The sequence below is a fragment of the Tyto alba genome, unplaced genomic scaffold, assembly GCF_018691265.1.
Source record: "Tyto alba isolate M040663 unplaced genomic scaffold, T.alba_DEE_v4.0 Super-Scaffold_46, whole genome shotgun sequence".
NCBI lineage: Eukaryota > Metazoa > Chordata > Aves > Strigiformes > Tytonidae > Tyto > Tyto alba.
In genome coordinates, this window is record NW_024881322.1 from 1141071 (window position 1) to 1158528 (window position 17458).

Sequence of the window (17458 nt, forward strand, 5' to 3'; positions counted from 1 at the left end):
ACGGCCCTTCCTGGGCCAAGGACACTGGGTTTAGGTCGGATACTTTCCTGGCACGGTCCTTCCTGGGCCAAGGACACTGGGTTTAGGTCGGATACGTTCCTGGCACGGCCCTTTCTGGGCCAAGGACCCTGGGTTTAGGTCGGATACGTTCCTGGCACGGTCCTTCCTGGGCCAAGGACACTGGGTTTAGGTCGGATACGTTCCTGGCACGGTCCTTCCTGGGCCAAGGACACTGGGTTTAGGTCGGATACGTTCCTGGCACGGTCCTTCCTGGGCCAAGGACACGGGGTTTAGGTCGGATACGTTCCTGGCACGGTCCTTCCTGGGCCAAGGACACGGGGTTTAGGTCGGATACGTTCCTGGCACGGTCCTTCCTGGGCCAAGGACACTGGGTTTAGGTCGGATACGTTCCTGGCACGGTCCTTCCTGGGCCAAGGACACGGGGTTTAGGTCGGATACGTTCCTGGCACGGTCCTTCCTGGGCCAAGGACACTGGGTTTAGGTCGGATACGTTCCTGGCACGGCCCTTCCTGGGCCAAGGACACTGGGTTTAGGTCGGATACGTTCCTGGCACGGCCCTTCCTGGGCCAAGGACACTGGGTTTAGGTCGGATACGTTCCTGGCACGGTCCTTCCTGGGCCAAGGACACTGGGTTTAGGTCGGATACGTTCCTGGCACGGTCCTTCCTGGGCCAAGGACACTGGGTTTAGGTCGGATACGTTCCTGGCACGGTCCTTCCTGGGCCAAGGACACTGGGTTTAGGTCGGATACGTTCCTGGCACGGTCCTTTGTGGGCCAAGGACACTGGGTTTAGGTCGGATACGTTCCTGGCACGGCCCTTCCTGGGCCAAGGACACTGGGTTTAGGTCAGATACTTTCCTGGCACGGTCCTTCCTGGGCCAAGGACACTGGGTTTAGGTCGGATACGTTCCTGGCACGGCCCTTCCTGGGCCAAGGACACTGGGTTTAGGTCGGATACGTTCCTGGCACGGTCCTTCCTGGGCCAAGGACACTGGGTTTAGGTCGGATACGTTCCTGGCACGGCCCTTCCTGGGCCAAGGACAATGGGTTTAGGTCGGATACGTTCCTGGCACGGTCCTTCCTGGGCCAAGGACCCTGGGTTCAGGTCGGATACGTTCCTGGCACGGTCCTTCCTGGGCCAAGGACACTGGGTTTAGGTCGGATACGTTCCTGGCACGGTCCTTCCTGGGCCAAGGACACTGGGTTTAGGTCGGATACGTTCCTGGCACGGCCCTTCCTGGGCCAAGGACACTGGGTTTAGGTTGGATACGTTCCTGGCACGGTCCTTCCTGGGCCAAGGACACTGGGTTTAGGTCGGATACGTTCCTGGCACGGCCCTTCCTGGGCCAAGGACACTGGGTTTAGGTCGGATACGTTCCTGGCACGGTCCTTCCTGGGCCAAGGACACTGGGTTTAGGTCGGATACGTTCCTGGCACGGCCCTTCCTGGGCCAAGGACACTGGGTTTAGGTTGGATACGTTCCTGGCACGGTCCTTCCTGGGCCAAGGACACTGGGTTTAGGTCGGATACGTTCCTGGCACGGCCCTTCCTGGGCCAAGGACACTGGGTTTAGGTCGGATACGTTCCTGGCACCATCCAGTACGGGGCTGAGGAACGTGGAGGGAAGGTGCTCACGCCCCGTTGGTCTCCAGGCAGTGGGGTGAGACTCGGGGGTCTGGCCCGCGGTGCTGCAGCTGGCTGCCCTGCTCTTTGTGACCTCAAAACATAGCGTGTGCGGAGGTGGGTGCTGCTGCCTGGAAAAGGGCCAAGCGACCTTTTTGTTCCATGTTTAATGTGATACCGTAGGAAATGGTTCAGCCTGTAGGCAGGTACGGTACTGACCACGGCATCTTTGCCTCGCGCTCTGCGAGTGTGGAGGGCACTTCCTACGGCTGGACCACAAATAACCCAAGAGCTTGAATAACTCCGTAATTCTTCTTTAAAAAAGTGTTGCAGTGATAGACCTGAGCAGATTGCAGTCACAGTCAAACAGCCCTGCCCCGAGCCATTTGCTTTTCTTCTTGGTTTCTGTGTGTTGTGATCCTACTGAGACAAGAAAGCAAATTCTGATAAGTGAGGAAGTAAAGCAGAAGTCACGATCAGATTTATTATACACACCGCCAGCACTGTCGTTAGACATTTTTACCTACTTCTGTTTTTTGGAAAATTTTCAAAAAGAATTTTTGCGTATTTTTTCCCTAGACTGGATGGAAATTTTGCCGTTGCTTAATGTAGAAAGGGAGTGGGAAATATCAAATTTACATGTGAATTATTTATGTGTCCAATTTGCTGTTGTGAATAGAGGAACAAGAATCTTAAAAGCTGTTAAGGACTATGAGTTTTATTGTCTGACTGTGGTTGTAGCTGCAGGCCATGCAGGGTAGTGCCAGGTAGCCTAAGGGTGCTGCTGGGAGGGAGGAGGGAATGTGCCAGGATGCTCACTGCTGAGCAGTGAGGTTGCATCTAGATATTTGGTCAAGTTACTGGAGAGGAGTGATGTTTTTCCTTCAAGGCCTGAAGATGAACAGCTTTATTTATGCTTCTCCTGGTACATCCAGAACAGAAAAAGGAATAGAACAAAAGTTACGATGCTGTAGTACAGCATCTTCGCGTTTTTTATTCTGTGCTTCCTATATTCAAGGGATTTCCTAGCAAGAATAGAAACATCTGCAATAACAACTCCTATTTATGTTAATATTTTGCAATCAGCATGCAGTCTGGAATAATTACAATGAATGCACCCTCTGCTCCAAACACGCACAACTTGCATTTATTTCAGGCTTCTTTGCCTCAGAAGTCTGAGAACATAATCCCTTATTCTGCTCTGTTTCATCTCCTTTACATGAATTTATCTAACAGTACCTTTTGTGAGACTCATTAACAATGGTCATGCCATAATAAATTATATAAATTGAGAAGTTTTTAATTAAATAAGTTAACAAAAAAAAATCAAAGCATAATAAATTTAATTAAGTGACATTTTCCTGTAATAAATTTGCACACACGGTGTGTAATGAGGTAGGCTGAGGTAAAATCTAGAATCTGAAGCTTTTTAGCATTCTTAGCTTCACTAATTTAATCTGCAAAAATATATTTTTCTGTCTTTTTTTTATAATATTTTAAAAAAATCATGCGTCCAACACACCTTGTTGTGCAACGGATTATGCAGCCTTAGCAGAAAACCAGTAGTTACTGACAAAGACGTGACGAAAAGTGTGTTTGACCGTATGAAGACACGTCTTCCCGTCTTTCCTCCTCTGTTTCTTTGAGAGCTGCTCACCCAGGTCAGGGTCATTTTCTCCAGCTTGGCACTGGCCCTTCAGCTCGATTAATTTTTTTTGGTGCTGGGCAGAACCGAGGGGTATTTTTGGCTGAACTGGCTGATGGCTACGGTATGGAGAGCACGTTTGGAGCTGAACCTCCGTGCTGGTGCCGTGCTCCTTTTTCTGCCCGGGATGTGGGAGGGGAAGGGAAGGGGAAGGGGAAGGGAAGGGGAAGGGGAAGGGAAGGGGAAGGGGAAGGGGAAGGGAAGGGGCAGGGGAAGGGGAAGGGAAGGGGAAGGGGAAGGGAAGGGAAGGGAAGGGAAGGAAGTTGGAAGGGAAGGGAAGGGAAGGGAAGGGAAGGGAAGGGAAGGGAAGGGAAGGGAAGGGAAGGAAGTTGGAAGGGAAGGGAAGGAAGTTGGGAAGGAAGTTGGAAGGGAAGGGAAGGGAAGGGAAGGGAAGGAAGTTGGAAGGGAAGGAAGTTGGGAAGGAAGTTGGAAGGGAAGGGAAGGGAAGGGAAGGAAGTTGGAAGGGAAGGGAAGGAAGTTGGAAGGGAAGGGGAAGGGAAGGGAGGGGAAGGGAAGGGGAAGGGGAAGGGAAGGGGAAGGGGAAGGGGAAGGGGAAGGGGAAGGGAAGGGAAGGTCAGCCTTGGCCTGCATGTTCTGTGCCATGGAGAGACCCCTCAGGTGGCCTCTGCAGTCACCAGCACCTGCCTTTGCTTTCTGGTTCCTGAACCTGCATCCAGAAATACTGATTGCGGTGTGATCCACTCCCTCCCAAACCCCTACACAGCTCAGCCAGGCTGCTTTCACTTGAGCAATGTTCCCATCTAAGGGATTTGGTCCACAAAGGAGAGCTTTGGTTTTCCTTTACATCCAGGATATGCAGCTTCATGATAGTGAATGGTGCTCTCATTTTTTCAATGGTGAGCCCATGAAGGGATTGAACAAAAATCCCTGGGTGAGGACACAGAAAGGGAATCTTTAAAATTATGGATATCGGTTTGTGTTTTTCCCAGACATCTCTGCAGAGTCACAGAGAGCTGTGCAAAGTGAGGATGCTGGTACATTACATTCACTGTTTTGCTTTGGTGATGCATAGAGTCAGAATGAGGTTTTGTAATTGTCTTTCACAAGTGCAAATGGCTGTGTACTGAAGGATATGAAAATAATTACCAGTATTTATTATCTCTGTGAAGCATTCTTTCCTTTTGATATTTGAAGCTAGGGCTTATTTAGAGAGGCAAGATTGGTGTCAGCAACAGCTGTTTACGGTTTGGGGTGGGTTTCTGGGTTTTGGGGTCTGCTTCCATTATTCCATGTACCATCAAACTCTGAAACCAGGGAATAAGACTTTTGGACATCCTGTGAAAAAAAAAAAAAAAAACATAGCACCAGGTCTGAAAAAAAAACATAGCACCAGGTCATTTGATTTGTGTGTACATACACTTGGGGTTGCAGGGTGAGAAAAAGATGTGTGATGAGGGAGATAAGGGAAAGACAGGCTGGGTCAGATTGTGACAATACTGCCTGTGGTGGCATTGACAGTGCTGCGTCTCCGTCCCCTCCTAGTCAGCTGTCCCCTCATCTTAGGTCACTGCAGGGGTAGCTCAGTATTATGGGAAACAGAAAAAAAAAAAAAAAAGTTTCTGTTGCAATTTAATATTGCCTCTGCCAATAATTCTCTTGTTTTCTGCAAGATAGGTGTAATATTTAACCAGGTGAGGTCTGTTGTGAAGATGAAATGGCAACTTATCTGAGATGGTGTATAACTCCTAAAATTCACCAGAAAGGTCACCTGTGAGCAGGTAGATCTCTTACAGTTCTCTGACTCACAGACCACAGTTAATTGTCCACCAGAAGGCATTATAAAGTGTTTCGGTATATCCAGATCTCCTATCTCTCTCTGTCCCTGCCTTTTTACATTGAAAGAAAAGCAGCTGTAATTCTAGAAGAGGTAGGAGAGCATAAAGTTCATATAGCAGAAGCACATTTATTTTACAGAAAATGCCCCACTTGAGTTTTAGGGTTCTACCCAAACAGTTGCCAGACAGCACTCCTAGGCTTGCGGCGTATTACACAGAAATCATTGCTGTAGTCCTTTGCAAAATTTGAGATAATTTGTAGCATGCATGGTAGTCTGGTGGTAAGGAAGAAAAGTGACTCCTGAGAGCAAAAACAAGGTGAAAGGAAAAAGTTAATGGGAACCCAAGAGTAGGGGGGAAACTAATGCACAGAAAGAGCGGGGGGGATTAGTCAAGCAAAGATAGGAATTAAAATATGAAGCGTTGTCTGAGAAAAGCAGCTCGCTAGTTGTCACTTGCTAGGATGAGAGCAAGAGTGAGTTCAAGAAGAGACTGAAGCAGACCTCCTCCCAGAGGTTTGGGAATCTCCCATGTGAAGTACCTTGGGGTGAGTGGGAAGAAACTCTCCCTCTTCAAGTGATACAAATTAGAGGGCTGAGGTAGGGAAATTGTTTTAATTGTATCTGAAAAAGAAGATAGTAGAAATTAAGGTCTTGATGTCAGGAGTGTGTCAAATTAATGCATTATGTATTTTTGGAATTATCCAATGTGTCATAAGCCAATTTCTTTCCAGGGGAAATGTGACATCTTCTCCCTTGTGAGTGGGGTTTCTAAAGGGTTGAAAACCAAGGAAAATGAAAAGCAAAAAGAGAAGTTGTCAAGTGGAGAAGGAAGGCATCGACTGTGCTATTTAAACTATATAAATCAGCGGTGGTGTATCCTGCCTCTCAGCCCCTTCTGATAGCTCTGCGTATTTAGGCTGCTCGATCTGTTTCCCATTTTCGGTCCGTATCTGGGCAATAGATTTTACCTTGACCTGTAAAGCCAGTCATATCCTTTCACATAGCAGGGACTTCCCAGAGAGCAGAAACATAAATCTACACTGTTGCCATGAGGTACATGCTGTGCCTCACAGCAGATCTGGTTTTTAGCTCACAAGAATGTGTACAAGAGAATTTTGCTGGGCTGCTGAAAATATTTGAGCTGCAGTTTAACACACTGAATTCTTGTTTCTTCTGCTTCCAGAATCTGAATAGTTTAGAAAGGAAACAGAACAGAATTCTACTCTATTCCATGAAATTATATTCTCTGAAATGTGGAGTTAATGTCTGCAATCTGAAATGGTCTTCCTTTTCAGAAAAATACTGTTTCTGGCCTTCCTGTTGGGGAATAGTAGCTATCCTTTCCAGGACAATTGGTAGAGGTATGAAAATGTTCAAAGAGCTGACAATTAATAATTATTATTCACTGCTGCTGCTTTGCTTCTCGTACAGTGAACATATTTTTGGAGTAGAATTAAATCCAAGTCTCCCCAGGGGCTATTGGTATTTTGCTAATGCTGAATTGAAGCGTGCCATGTGCCGTGCGCTGGGGGGGGTCAGTAGCGCCTTGACAGAATTTAATTGTGTGTGTGGCAGGGGAGCTCTGGGTCACCGCGTGGTGGGTGTGACACAGCCGCAATCTGGTGGAAAAGCAATCTTTCACAGCCCCTCGTGTTTTCATGGACGGGAAGGCGACATCCCCAAGCTGCTTTCCATCCTGCCTGCAGGTGAAGCGGTCCAGCTCCTGGAGGGGGTATCCTGCACAGCCAGTTTTTGTTCCTTCTGCTCATCACCTACCCCTTTGCTTTTTTTACTCCCAAGCTGTAAATACTTAAAATGAGAAATAAGTTAATCAGAAGCCATGAAACCGAGATGGAAGCTGAGCTACCTTAAAAAATCAGCAAGTGAAGCAGCATGTCCAGATGGGAGGTGGAGGGAGGTAGTCTTTATAGCCTTCAAAATTACTTTCCTATTAAGCTGTTGAAGCGTAGGTTTGAAGGTATCGATACAAAAATTGAGTAGAATTCCCTCTCTGGGACATGCTGGTCTATGTTGGAAGTCCTCAGATGGCATATTGTCTTCTACCGCCCCATTTTGAGCACTCGTCTCCTTAATAGATCTTTGGTATTATTTTCCTTGATGAGGTCCTCACCTTCCTCAGACGTGCTCTTTGAGCACGTTCACGGGTGCAGTCAGTGCACAGCACGTCGCGGCGTGGCCGGGCTAAAATAAAGTGTCAGGGAGAGAACCACTGTAATTAAACGTCCGAATCTTGCACCTAAGCCAGCGGAGTCGTGGGGCGAGCTGAGCTGAAGGCCCTCTCTTCCCAGACTCTTCTTCTTCCTCCTGCTCCCTTTTCCATCTCTCACTGGGGGCTAAACTAGCTCAGGCAACCCGTGCCCTGGCTGTGGAGGGGGTTCCCGGGAGAGTAGTAACGGGGATCTCTGTAGCGTGCGGTAACTAACGGGGGAATTCATGGGAGGCGGTGCTCAGTGAGGTATAGGGGCAGGAGAAGGTTTGGGGGGGAAGGGACCCCTGATGTGTCCTGCACCCACAGCGGTCCTCAGAGAAGGGGGTGCTGCCCCGGGGCGGGAGCTGTGGGCACAGCTCGGTGCGGGTGCTGGGGCTGGTCCGGCGGTGGCAGGGCAGAAGAGTTCAGGAGGAGAGCGAGACATCTGCAAGCACCTTGGGCTGGCCCGAGGTCTGGGAGTTCCTGGGTGGTGGTTTGTTAATTTTGTTAGTAATTTGTGATGGCAGCGGCTGAATACTGAACAGCCGAAATCTAAGCAACTGGCATTTCATGCTTTGGTGAAGAGGGAGTGGGTGAGTGAAATAGTAGGGGTAAATTGTGAATAGGAGTGAAACCAGTATGTGCAGCTTTCTCCGAACCTGCCCACCTCTTTCTTTGTGCAATACTGGGCAGCTGGGGCTCTGCTATCTCCGCTTATCATCACTAATCAGGCTATAGATCAACGGGGACATGTTTTACTTTCAGTAGCTTTGGTGGAAATCTAAACTTATTGCCTAGATTATATGCATTTAGACCAGCAAAACTGCAAACAGAATTTGAGCCTTTTTTGTCAACGTGGTTGGTGGGAAGTACTCTCATTTTATCAGAGACTGCTATCTTTGTTTAGTCAGAGAAGAAACTGCTTGAATACAAAATGAGAGAGCATTTGCACTATTGTCTTTCTTTTTCCTCCTGTAAGGAAAATGGTACTGATCTTAGTAGGTGTAAAACTAATGGAGTTCACTATAAAATCACTTAGTTTATTTAAAAATGACATCTTCCTAATCAATATTTATGGCAACCTGTAAAAACATAGGGCACAACACTTGACCAAGTTAGTTACAGGGGTGCGTGATGCTGTAATTAAATTCCTTCAGCTGATTCAGACATTTTTCAGGGGAGATTCCCCCACTCCTTGAATTCCATGGATCTTTTCTCTTAAGTGGCCCACTGGATTCCCTAACGCTTTTTAGTGCCAGGCTAGGTAGGTGTGCTTATGCGTTGCCGTGCTAAACTGCTTTCTCCAGAGGTGTAATTTAGAAACTGGTGGTTCATTCATTACTGTGCTTACCTTGGTCTGAATATATGATTCCATCTGTTGTTCAGTTTGCAGACTGATGACTCATCCCATTGCTTCACCAGATAGCTACACGTGATCTTGTCCCATTCTTAGATGAGCTCGGGGAGCAAGCTAACAAGAAATGTTTACAGCGTTCAGGGTAAATTGCAGTTCCACAGAGAAGTTTATTTAATAAAAGAAAAAAAAAAAAAAAAAAAAAAAAAGGGTTGCTGTAACTAAACTTTTTTTTTTTTTTTAAATAATTTCTGTTTTATTATGCCTTTGTTGGGCCTCACAGTGCATGGAAAGGATGTGAGAAAATATTCTCTGCTCCTTTCTAGCATGCCTAAGAAAAGTCAGGGTGGGCAGAAGCAGCATGGTGCTTCCATTCAGGAGCAAGATGCAGCGAAACCTGAAGATGGAGACATCCACGTAAAGGCAAAAAACCCTAGTGGGGTGTCCACCGTGTTTGCGTGAGTTTTCTGTAGAAGAGCAGCTCCCTGCATGCCACGTCCCCACATGACTTAGCAGCATCCTGGAGGTGTGAATGCCAGCCCCTGCAGAGCAGGATGTGCCGAAGATGAAGAGATGGCTGGTGGAGGGAGAGACGGTGAGTAGCTCTTTATTCCTGGCAGCGCACCCCCAGCAGGGAGGACAGCGCTGGCGATGGCCCAGACAGGCCCCCCCCACTGCCACATTACTGGGGATTAAGCCATTTTCCCTCTGGATCCTGCAGGAGGCTCTGCAGGAAGGGGTAGTGTGCCTCCAGATTTAAACATGCGCATAAATCAGCACTATGCGTAATGGGTTCGTTCTTTATTATTCGCCACTTCCCTCTGTTCTGCAACATGGGTTTCAGATAGTGCACACGTTGGTTTTTCTCCTCGTGCCATGTGGTCCTAACACGCATGGTGAAGGAAGGACGTTCAGACTGGAACTATTCCATCTCCCAGAATCTGACAGTTTTCCAATGTCACTTTTTTTCTCTCTTGGTATCTCTTCTGGTACTTTTAAAAAATACTTATTTTTAAATATTATTCCATAAAAATACTTATTTTTAAAGTTTTTTTTTAAAAAATACTTATTTTTTAAAAGTAGGACATTGAGTTTAGATTGTTACCTTGAAACTGGTTGTTCCTGCTCACTACTAGAAGATATATTAGTGAACTGCAACTGAAAGGATTACCAGGGTATAATCTTGCATTTTTTGGGGGGTGGTGGTGGGGATTTGCTTATATTAATCTTTCTGCTTTGCTAGGTCTATGAAGACCACAAGGTTTAATTTCTCTAGGTAATTCTAACTTGTTCATTTGTCAAGTTTTTATCTTCAGGCTTTGAACGGTAAGGGGGAATTTGCAGCAAAGTCTTGTCATGGAGTTTGAAGAGTACCTTTATGCGGAGGGTAAATAAATGGTCTCTTCCTTATTTAGGTGAACGTCTCAGACAGCACTCTTGCTGATGGTGTTCTTCTGAGCTACCTTAGGTTATTGTGTTGTGCAGAGTGCAAGAACCAAGCGATGCCAGGCAATATTTTCATTGCTATCTGTTTATAAGCGATGCCCTTAGGGTAGGTAGAGGCCATAAAGGGTTTACACTGGGCATGTTCAACCTGCCGTCCATACCCGAACCTGCGTTCCTACCCCTTCCCTGCTAGTCACTTGGTCACTTGGTGAACACTTCTTGTGGTCATCTGGAGGGTCTGCATGGCCATAGCTCACGAAATCTTTCTTCAGCCTGGCTGCCAAGCCATGTTTGCACACGTTGGAAGCTGGGTGGTAAGGGTCGGGTCGGAACTGGGATTTCTCCAAGGTCGGTTTGTTGGGTTCCTTCAGAGCACAGGAAAAACAGACTTCTTATCCAGCTGAATGGTTGAGTGTCACTTATACACACTTCCCTTCTCTGTTTTATCTAGTCTGACTGCTGTTGAGCTATTGCAGCTGGATTCTTCTTTGTGTACCACATTCTGCAGGAAGCTTTTTGGCCCATGTTGACTGATACGAAAGAGGAGCGTGGACTAATTCTGTTTAACAGCTTGTGCAAAATACACGTAGGAGTGTAAGGAAGAAACTGTCACTACTGAATCTCAGAAGTAAATGTAAGAAAAATGTTTAGAATTTAGGGAGGAAGGAGAAAATGGCGTGCACGGATTGAATGTGAAGCATCAAGTCCCCGTTCAAAAGGGGAAGCTGTCCAAATGCTGTTTGGGAGATTTGGGCAGGTTTCGGAGAGCGTATTCTTGTTGTATCTGGCTGCTGATTAACAAGTCTGTAAGTTTTTGGTGTGTGTCATAGTTTTACCACATGCCATTGCAGCTTGCTGACTAAGGCTAGTGAAATTTGTTTCTACCAAGGATGAGTATCCTCATAGGACATGCACGAAGAGGTTGGCTGATTGTATTCTCCACCTTTTGAGAGAGCTAAAAGGTTTGTTACAAACAACTCGTAAAAAAGCAAAGAGAATTTAATTTATAGAGTTACGTGAACACGAATTCTCATGTGTCATTTTATATGAAGCAGAGCAAAAAAAGCACGGTTGTTTACAAGCAACAGCTAAAGCAAGGCTTTGAAAAAACCATGGATTTGGCTTCTATCAATATAGTGAAATATTTATTTAAATGAGTGTGACTTCCATTTGGTGTTGTAAGGGAAATATTTTTACAATTCATTTCTTCCCTTTACCATAGTGTTGAATCTTGCTTACTTTATGTAGTCATGCATGAATAGACTGTATTAAGTAGTATTTTCATAGGTTATATGGACATTTGAATTTCTTATGCATGGACCTATGAATTGAAGAACGCTACTTGAAAAAATGGTTTCTGATGAGATGAAAAGATCAGAGTAACTCATTGGCTCCTTTACACAGGTATTCTAATTACATTTTTGTCCTTAACGTACGGACATTTATTCCCTCTGTTTTTGTAGCTTTCTGATACAATTTCCTCTGAGGTCCTTTTCAGCATTAATTTTCATGTATATCATTTTTTTCATGTATCAAAAGAAATTAAATGAAGATAGGACAGGTGAAATAAAGAGAGAAGTAGGTTAACATGTTGAAAAATAGAAAAACTTGTCTAGGAAATAGCTTTTTAAGTGGGTTTAAACCAAATAGTCAAATTAGTAAGGCTAACCAGAAAAGAATGGATGTTTTTGTGGAGAAGGGTGAAAGATATATTAAGAGAAATCTGTGAAACCCCAGGGGGGAAATATACAAACAGTGACTTCTAAAACAGTCTAGCTTTATAACCAGAAACAACTAAAAAAAAAATAAATTAAAAGAATAAATGGCTTCTTTGCCATCAGCCCTTTCCCTCCATGAGAAGTGCTGTAAGTGGCAGTGAATAAGCAGTGGTTGCTCGCGTTCAGGGGTTACCACTGTGGGCTCCCTTTTTGAGGGAGATTCTGTTCAGGGTAAAACTTGATGCCCTGAAATGTAAAAACAAATTGTTTAGGGCATTTAAAAGGAATTTGTCTGGTATCAGTGCTATCAGTCCATGAATTTTAAAGGTATTTTTGTTACTGTGAACTTGAAAATTGTGATGGTGCTTTTTTTTTTTTTTTTTTTTTTTTTTTTTTTTTTTTTCCTCAAAGCATGAACTACATGATCCCATGATGTAGCACCTTTGCTTATGTGCAGAGGTTATCTCCACGGTTGACTCCCTCCGTGGCGTTGGAAAAAAGCTGGTCAGCAGTAGTGCTCCCTTTCTCATTTGCAGATTATCTGGACCTGTAGAAATACGGAGCAGAGGTAGTATGCCTTGCTTCTCCAGTGGCTTGCAGGGCTTGCACTTCCCTTCAGTCTGGCCCCCTGGGAGCCCCTGGAATTGCTCGGTTAAGCAAATAGTCTCATAGAGAGTTTGACTGATACCAGGAGATGATAACAGTTGTGCCAGCTCTGCTGGAAGATGGCAAGAGACTGCCACAGAGAATCCCTGAGTGAATGCAATCACAAAATACCAAGCAGCCCCAGGTGCTCGCGGTTTGGCGAGGTGGGGAGCAGCAGGATAAAAGCATTTTTTCCTTTTAAGGCTACAAAACCCAACAGGAGGCTTCAGGGAAAACTTAGGTGGCTTGTTTCTGTGGAGTTCTTTTCCCTTGGCATGCATCACATCCCTGCAGAGGGATGCGAATTGGCCTCAGATTTTCTGAGGCAGGATTGAAAATGAAGGACAGAAAAATGTGTTTCCTATTGCAATCTATTGGACTGACTTCTTAAAATCAATAACAAAAGGTGGAATTTCAGGAAGCTTCTACCATGGATGAGTTCAGCTCCTAAAATCACTGGCACAGTTTACAAGATACTTAAGTAGGGACGAAGTTCAGTGCGTTTGTTTTGTTTTGTTTTTAAACCTACATACACTTTACGGGATTTTGTTCTGTAATTTGTGGGCAGAAAACAGAATGAGAATTTGCCCTTGTTTTCTGACCAGCTTGAGTGTGGTTTTGGTGCCCAAAAGCATTTAAAAAAGACTTAAACTTTTTCCACTCCCCTCTCTTTTTTTTAAAAGGCGGTACTCTTAAAAGAGCTTGTATGAGAGCATGCATGCAAGTTAGTGTTTGATACATTGAAATCAGTTAATCACTTAATTGGTTCATTAGGTACTTACGAATTGATTTACCGGATGTTTGGCCATGTGTGACTTGCTGTCATTTAAAAATCTTCTCCTTTCAAGAGTTTATAAATAAGACTATGCATATTTATTGGGGATATTGTCACGCTGTGAATTCAGTAATTCAATTTGTTGACTTCAGTTCAGTTACATAAATTAATATGTATTTGCAGTTTTGGTCCTTTGCATTTAGATGTTGGTATGAGTTAAAAAAGAAGAGCACTATTTTGATTTAGACTATAATGTCACAGAGCAATACAATAATTGTGTATCTTCAATGCTTGTTTGCTAATAAAGCTATTTCTCAGGAAGCGTTGTTGTGGAAACCAGCATAATTTTAATTAATGTTTTACACTATGTGCCTTACAATTAGTATTTTAAAAATAGAAAATCTGTAATTGGACTTGTTTACCCACCCTAGTCACAGTGGAAACTGTACTCAAGGGTAAAATGCTTCATAAGCCCTAAGTGGTAGAAAACACCTACAGCCAAATTCTGGGTTTGGGCTGTGTGTTTGTTACTCCCTGTTGCAAGTTAAGAACCCCATGAAGTGCATCTCTTCTTTACAGACAACACAGATTGTACAACCACGTGTAACATAAACAGGAATAAGAATGTGCTTCAGTAGGACTTAAATGTTGTGCTGCAAGGCCTAGAATTATCTGACTTGAGTTGAACTGCGTTCAAGTGTTTTTTTCTCGAGATGTAGTTCTTTCAGATATTTTGTTTAACCTGCTTGGAAGTAATCCCAGGACGGCTGAGACTGGAAGGCGTCTCTGGACATTGCTTAGTCCAATCCCCTGCTCAAAGCAGGGTCACCTGGAGCAGGTTGCTCAGGGTCTTGTCCGGACAGCTTCTGAGTATCTTCAAGGATGGAGACACCAGAGCCTCTCTGGGCAACCCGTTCCAGGTTTGACCACCCTCACGGTAGGGGCAGCGGAGGGAAAAAGACACACACACACACAAAAATATTATTTTCTTACTTTCAGATGGAATTCCCTGTATTTCAGTTTGTACCCATTGCCTCTTGTCCTTTTGCTGGGCACCCCTGAGAAGAGTCTGGCTCCGTCTTCCTTTTTCCCTCCCATCAGTTATTTATACACACTGGTGAGACGCCCGCTGAGCCTGCCCAGGCTGAACAGCCCCATTTCTCCCATCCTTTCCTCATATGTCAGATCCTCCAGCTCCTTTCTCACCTTTGTGGCCCCTTGCTGGACTTGTTTCAGTCCACGTTTCTCATGTACCAGGAGGCCCAGAGCTGGTCCCAGCTCTGCAAATGTCTCACCAGTGCTGAGTAGAGGGGGGGGGGGGGGGGAGGGGTGTCACCTCCCTTATCCTGCTGGCGATTCTCTTTCTGGTGCACCCCACAACGCCGCTCCCTGTCCTTGCTGCAGGGGCACGACTCTGGCTTATGTTCAACTCGGTGTCTGCCACGACCCTTGGGTCTTTTCTCCGCAAGGCTGCTTTCCAGTTGGCCAGCCCCAAGCATGTACCGGTGCGTGGCGCTATCCATCCCCAGGTGCAGGACTCTGCTGAACTTTGTGGGGTTCTTGTCAGCCCGTTTCTCCAGCCCGTCCAGGTCCTTCTGGATGGCAGCGCGCCCACCTGGTGTATCAGCTGCTCCTTTCGGTTCTGTGTCGTCAGCCAGCTTGCTGAGCCTCCTACCCCATGGTCTAGGGCATGCATGAAAATGTGAAATGCTACCGGGTCCAGTACCAACCCCTGGGGTACCCCACTAGTGACTGGTCTTCAGCTGGGCTTCGTGCTGCTGCCCACCGAGCAGTTCAGCCAGTTTTCCATCCACCTCAGCATTCACTTTAGTCAGTTCTTCACTGGTCTGTCAATGAGGAGGTTATGGGAGACGGTGTCAGAAGCGTTGCTGAAGTCATGATAGATGACATCCACCTCCCTCATCTCAGTGAGAGGAGCCAGGCATCTCGTTGCAGAAAGCTATCGGGTTGGTCAGATGTGATTTCTGCCTTCATAAATCCATGCTGACTGCTTCCAGTCACTTTATTTCACTCCATATGTTAAGGAAATTGTTCCCAGGTTTAGTTGCTTATCACCTTCCCGGGGTTGGAGGTGAGGGTGACCTGCCTGTAGTTTTCTGGATCCTCCTGCTTGAAAATAGGACGTTTGCTTTCTTGCAGTCCTGAAGAACAACCTCTGATCCCCGTGACCTTTCAAAGATTGTTGAGAATAGCCTCCCGTTAACATCAGCCACCTCCCCCAGGGCCTAAGGGCTTGTGTACGTCCAGTTGTTTTAAATTTCCCTGAACTGGATCCTCCTCTGCTGACAGCAAGTTTTCATTGCTCCAGACTTCCTCCCTGGTTGCAGGGGCCTGGGATTTCTGAGAATAGAATATTGAAGGAAGAAATATCTTTTAAAGTGACTTCCTTTTTTCTGGTAGCAGTCTGTCACTCTAGCTATCAGAGATACACTTAATGTGCTTTAAATGCCGACCAGTTCTTTGAAGAATGTGTGAATTAAATAAATTTCAAGTCTGTTGATAGACCTCGGTTTAAAGCTAAACTATTAATGTCTCTCCATGATTACACTGAAAAAGAAAAAATTCTAGTGTACAAAGGAGTACAAGTCTGCCAAAAATGTGGGAGTTTTCTGTTTGCTTCTCTCCTGTGTTGGCCTGGCTGGGTGCTGGCTGCGCAGAGATGTGTGACGGGAGTGACTACAGGCAGTGCAGGGGTTTCAGAGATATTTTTCGTGTGTCAGAGCAACAAGGTGGATTAGTCCGCAGTCACGTTCACGTTGCCACTGAGAGCTGTCGTCTGTGCCTGAGCAAGGTTGTTAACAGTCCCAATCTGCAAACGTTCCTGTGCAGCCGTCAAATCGGGGGAAGGAGGGAAGGGGAGGAGGGGAGAAAGAAAAAAAAAAAAAAAAAGGAAGATGCTGTTTCCAGCTCAGCAGGAACCAGGGTGCTGGGAGCTGCTGCCGGGAGGGAGGCAGGGCTCTGGCTCCTGGCTGCTGCCGAGCTCCAAGCCCACCAGCAGCTTGGGAATCCCACCGCTGGCAGGGCTGCAAAGCACAGATGGTCCCTGTCCTGCTGAGCATGTGCCACCAGTGGGGAGCGCAGGTCAGTCAGCCCTGCCCTCCAAAGAGACATTGGACCCCCCCACTGAGTGGAGTCAGAGCTGAGGAGCCACCCGTCTTCGGTGGTGGTGGTCTCCCCTTCCAGCACGACCCCAGCAGCTTTCAGTTAATCATAACTTTTTAAAAGACTTCCAGTTGCTTTAGGGTTCCTTAACGAGCCGGCGGCTCTCAGGGGGTCGCACACAGTAGGACTCAGCCTGGCATCACGGGGAGGTCTGCCAGGGTTGCTGCTCATCCTGCCCGCGAACCGACCGGCGGGAGACTGCGGATGCTGCAGCGATTCCTCCCAAGAGTAGCCGTGCCGTCTTTTGGACTGCTTTCTGCTGGCACTGTTACGCAAAAAAAAAAAAAAAAAAAAAAAAAAAAGAAGGGTCATTTATTTTCCTCGGCGCATCTTCTGTTGTCAGTGCCTCTTGGAAAGTCAGGGCCGCAGTGCGCGTGTCTTGGGGGTGGCAGGCCATTCATCCCGTCTTGGGTGTCTCGTCTTACAAAAAACGTCGTGTGACCTCACGGCAGCCATCTGGGGTCATTACTGAGGGCCCGAGAGCAAGCCCGGCCAAGCAGCATCCGAGGGGGGCACTTCGTTCACCAGTTCCTAAAGGGCTGTACCCATTAATGCACTGAAGAAGCCCCTTCTCCCCATTTTGAATAGAGCTGACTGAAAGCTCCGGGCGGAAGAACTGCCAGACAAAAAATACTGTCTTTTTGGTAAGACAGAAAAACGCCACTGTTATTTAAATTTTGTATTTTGATTGAAATTTTTCACGTTGTACAATATTTTATATAAATTATTTTCTCTCAGGGGTTTTAAAAATGTTTAAGTGTTTTAAAAGTCGTATTTTATAAAAACGACTTTCATAAAATTCAGTGAAAAAACATGTATGTACCAATAACACTAAAAAATGCATTAAAGTGTCACACCTTTGATGCAAACACTACAAAAAACGCAGCAGAAATAAGAAATTGCTGAACTGAAAAAATGCCACTGCAAAGGGAAAGGTGTGAAATGATTTTATTCTCGTTTCCTTGTCGTCCACCATCAATT

General features: G+C 46.0%; 1 protein-coding gene across 5 annotated transcripts in view; it reads left to right on the forward strand.

The window, feature by feature from the left end:
• LRRC3B (leucine rich repeat containing 3B) overlaps nucleotides 1-17458 on the forward strand; it is a 54413-nt gene that overhangs the window by 18067 nt on the left and 18888 nt on the right. For 2 of the 5 annotated variants that reach the window (XM_042806511.1, XM_042806512.1), the window contains exon 2: nucleotides 9037-9305. The exons of the other annotated variants lie outside the window; for them this stretch is intronic. The gene's annotated coding sequence lies outside the window, so the exon portion shown is untranslated. The remainder of the gene's footprint in view (nucleotides 1-9036; nucleotides 9306-17458) is intronic. 5 annotated transcript variants of the gene reach the window in all.